Source organism: Hemitrygon akajei, unplaced genomic scaffold (genome assembly GCF_048418815.1).
Source record: "Hemitrygon akajei unplaced genomic scaffold, sHemAka1.3 Scf000045, whole genome shotgun sequence".
NCBI classification, from domain to species: domain Eukaryota; kingdom Metazoa; phylum Chordata; class Chondrichthyes; order Myliobatiformes; family Dasyatidae; genus Hemitrygon; species Hemitrygon akajei.
In genome coordinates, this window is record NW_027331931.1 from 4,676,762 (window position 1) to 4,681,978 (window position 5,217).

Here is a 5,217-nt window from a genome sequence, read left to right on the forward strand (position 1 = left end):
TCTAACTAGTTTTATAAAACTGTGTTACGAACTGTAACGTTTTCGAAACGAACCAGCAGCAATAGAGTTCACAGTGGAGTCTGGTTTTGATGTTAAAACCATTCTCTTTATTAGAATCTACTTATAGTAACTTAATGAAATAAAGGAAAGTTGACAGTGTTAGGTGTATATATGTGTAAATATAATTCCCAAACTATCAAGCGTGAGGGAACAAAGCTTAGAGTCTTGAGATGGTAAAGTAGGAAAGTTCAGTAATCCACGGAATAAATGATGGGAGAGAGATATTTGTAATCCAGGGTGAAACGTAGAGAAAAGGCAGTTACAACAAAATAACCGCCGACGAAGTTCTTATCTGTTGAATCCGTCCACATACAAGTTATCAGCGAAAGTGACCTGTCACAGGAATACCGTCTTCCGGGGGTTGCCACACAACATACCCAGGCAAGGGATAACACAAGATATTCCAAAACTCACTCCTCTGGATTATACGAAGTGTCAGCCACTCACGTTCGTTGTGGGTCCGTGTACCGATGATCAACCCACTCTTGTGGGCATAGGAGAGTTCCAAGCCTCAGCTGCGACTAACTGAAGCTATCAGCTTTTCCAGTCTCTCTCTCTCTCTCTTTAGACTGGCCGACTGCCTGTCTGCAGATCGCTCTCTCTCTCATGGTTCAGTCCACAGTCAGCGCTGTCAGCCTGTGACTGACGTCATAGTCCCGCCTCCTTGGAGTCTGAGATTCCTCTGATCATCAACACTGTTCAGGGTTTTGCATTTAACAGTGTACTGTCTCATACATTCGACCTACCGAGCTGCCAAGATGATCATCACTAATCAAATCTCACTGAGATTTCTTAGATCCTGTTGAATTTATTGCCAAGTGCACAAGTACGGGAAGGTACAGGTACAGAGAAACACTGACTTGTGGCAGCATCACAGGCAAGTACATTCAGATAACACACGGAACACAAATTATACGATTCTCTGTCAATCACAATCTGTAAATATGTTTTAAGTCATTAACGATATATAAAATACATTTTGTCATGATCAATATTAAAATGTGCATTTTGTGTCAACAACAGACTTGGAAATGTTGAATTTGATACCTGTCTCCCATTCCTTCTCTAATCCACAACCAACTCCTGTGTTTTTGTCACAATGAGGGAGAGGTTGTTTTCTTGACACCACTGTGTCGGGGTGATGACTTCTTCTCTGTCGGCTGCCTCGTTATTATTTGAGATTAGGACAGTCAGTGTAGTGTCGTCAGCAAATTTAATTAGCAGATTGGAGCTGTGGGTGGCGACACAAGTCATGAGTGCACAGAGTAAAGTAGGTGGCAAGAAGCCAACCCTGTGGGGTATGTGTGCTGAGGGGCAGAGAGAGAGAGAGAGGTGAACGAGCCCATACTTACCACCTGCCGGCGATCTGACAGGAAGTCCAGGATTCAGCTACACAAGGCAGGGTGAAGGCCGAGGTCTCTGAGCTTCTTGTCGATACTTCACGCCTTCGTATGGCTACTGCTCTGCCCATGACTGCAAGGAACTGCAGAGAACTTTGGAGAGCAGAGAACATCAGAGAAACAAGCCTCCACTCCATGGACTCTTCCTACACTTCCCATCCCTCGGAAAAGCAGGCCATGTACTCAAAGATCCTCACAATCTGGACATTCTTGCTGCAAACCCGCTCCCCCATCGGGAAAGAGATACAAAAGCCTTAAAGCGCGTAACACCAGGCTCAAGGACGGCTTCCTGTCTGTGGTTATAAGCCAAATGAATGATAAAATGTACTCAGCCTCACAATGTAACTCGACGTGACTCTGCACCATATGTCTAGTGATTGTTTTGCCAGTTTCATTTTTCATTTTTAGAATCTTTTTTATTGATACATAATTGTCTACAGCTATAAAATGATACAAAACTTCAATAGATTAATATGTATACCATAATAAAGCTGAAAAAACTGATCGTAAAATATAAAAATGGAAAAATCTATATACAGAAAAATAAGGGAAAGAAGTACCCCCATTTAACTCGGAAAGAAACCCACTAACCAGAAAAAGGGGGGGGGGGAATCCATTAGGAATGAACCCCCCGGAGCAATACGTTTGACCATCATCTAAATTTTTAAAAAAAGAATCATCAACCGTCATTTCATATTTATAAAAAAATAAAATTGGACGGAAACCATATAGCATAATTCAAATTAAATGATAATATTTGGCAAAAGAACCCCATCTTCTCTCAAAATCGAATCGAGGATCAAAAGTTCTACTTCTATTTTTTCCAAACTAAGACATAACATTCCTTGAGAAAACCATTCAATTAATGTAGGGGAAGAAATATCTTTCCATTTTAATAAAATAGCCCTTCTTGTCAGTAGTGTAACAAATGCAATTACACGTTGATCTGAAGATGAAATACCCTGAATATGATATGGAACTATTCCAAATGGAACAGTCAATCTATTAGTTTGTAAATTAATTTTCAGAGCTTTAGAAATTGTAGAAAATAATGATTTCCAAAACGATTTTAATGAAGAACATGACCAGAACATATGTGACAAAGTAGCTACTTCAGTTTTACAACTATCACAGCATTTGTCTATACCAGGAAATATTTTAGATAGTCTCCCCTTTGTTAAATAATAACGGTGAACAGTTTTAAATTTAATTAAACAATGGTCGGCACATACAGAAGAAGAATTTACGTTTTTCAAAACTCGAAGCCAATCTTCATTAACAAAGATCATATTAAGTTCTCTGTCACAATCTTGTTTAATCTTTAGTGATAGGTTCTCGTTTTGTAACAAAAACAAATGATAAATGCTGCCAATGGAACCTTTCACGAAGGGATTCAATTTCAAAATGGTATCGAAAAAAATCAGATTCTTGTAAATATGGAAACTTAGGTAAATATCGTAAAAAATGTCTAACCTGAACATATTGCAAAAAAATGTGCATGAGCGAGAGAAAATTTGTTAATTAACTCTTCAAAGATCATAATGGACCATCACAAAATAAATCTGTAAAAGAATGGATCCTTTATTTTCCATAGGAGAAAAATGGGGTCAGTTGTTGAAGGTTTAAATGAGAAGTTCGATGTAAAAAACTAGTCATCTTAAATTGTTTAAAATTTTAAAAAAAAACGAAACTGAACCCAAATCCGTAGGGATTGTTTAATAACCGGGTAAAGATTTAAATTTGGAATTTTAGAGAGCTGTAAACGTAATGGAGCTCCAAAAATTGAAGTTAAATAAAATTGTTCAACAGATTTTAATTCCAAATCAACCCATAATGATTTTTGGTTCTTATCAAGCCAATATAACAAAAAACATAATTGTCTAATATTCACAGCCCAATAATACAGGCTTAAATTAGGAAGTGCAAGTCCCCATCGTTTTGTAGATTTTTGTAAATGATAGCTATTAATTCTTGGTCTCTTGTTGTTCCAAATAAAGGAAGAAATAAGAGAGTCAATTTGATTGAATTTTTTTTAGTTAAAAAGATAGGTATATTTTGGAAAATATATAAAAATCTAAGTAAGATCATTTTCACAGCATGAATCCCGACCTATTAAAAAAAAGTAAGTGGATTCCATCTAGAAAATTGTGCTTCATGGAGTCCATTAAAAGAACTACGTTCGCTTTATAGAGATCTTTATATTTTTTTTAGTAATTATAATACCTAAATATCTAAATGTATTAACAATTCTAAAAGGAATATCATTATATATACTAACAGGGACATTTAATGGAAACAATTCACTTCTTTCAAGTTGTTTATACCCAGAAAATTTAGCGAAATCTTTAAGTGTTTCCAAAAGATTAGGAATTGATTCCTCAAAATTTGAAATAAAAACCAAAAGATCATCTGCATAAAGAGAAATCTTATGTATGGTTCTATTCATAGAGATACCAAGAATACTTTTAGCTTCACGTAGTGTTATAGCTAAAGGTTCCGATACAAGATTAAATAATAAAGGGCTTAATGGACATCCCTGTCCAGTGCCACGAGAAACTGAGAAAAAAGACCTGCAGTTATTAGTAATGACAAGCTCAAGGACGGCTTCCTGTCTGTGTTTATAAGCCAAATGAATGATAAAATGCTCTCGGCCTCACAATGTAACTCGACGTGACCCTGCACCATATGTGTATCTGCACTGCACTTTCTCTGCAGCCATAATGCTTTGTTACAGTTATTGTTCTGTCGTATATCAGCTCACTGTACTGTTGTAAAGTAGTAATCTGTGTGGATGGTACGTCAGACAAGATATTCACTGTAGCTCAGAACATGATGAGAATAAACAAATTCACCACTTTAATTGTGTGGAAAAATTAGACAGACTGAGCTTCTGTTCTGGAACCTCAGAAGGAAACTTAACTGTTGTCATTTCTGTGGAATACAAATATATGGAAAATGCTTCAATCTCACATTACGGTCTGCGGTAACTGGGATCAGGTGACCGGTGGTGGGTCTCCCATATCAATATCAGAATCAGGTTTAATACCACCGGCATATTTCATGAAATTCGTTGTCCCTGCGGCAGCAGTAGAACCTAATTCATAACAATAGATTTTAACAATTGTGATTTAAAATAAGAATATGAATAAGAATAAAATAAGAATAGTACAAAATGAAAAAAAAGATGTAATAAACTATTTTAATTGTGTGGAACTATTTGACTGACCGGGTTGTTGCTTTGGAAATTTTGCAGTGAATTTTAACTGAACTGTAGACATTTATGAGAAGTGCAGATAAATACAAAAGGTTAAATTCTCACATAAATGGGTCAGACACCCAGAAACATCGGCAGCACTTCAGCAGGTAAAAACAGTGGAATGAAACATGCTGAAAATATTGCAGAAAAAAACATATTGTCCACCACAACGAGAGGACGTGACAGATCCGGATCTCACTGCCTTGTCTGAACGGGGAAAGATGAAGCTACACGTACACGTAAAGTGACCCGCAGATGCTGCAGATCTGCGGAAAAATGTGAACAGGAAACGGGATCAGGAGACGGTGGAGGGTCTCCCACCCCCAGACGGAGAACCAGCTACCCACCACTCTGTGGAAAGAAGCAAACTTGCCACTCACTTCTCCTCTCACCTTAAATGTATTAGACATTTCAACCGCCGGGAAAAATATATCGTCTGTCCACTCTATCTATTCCTCTCGTATTCTGATAAACGACCATCCAGTCTCACCCCAGCCTGCG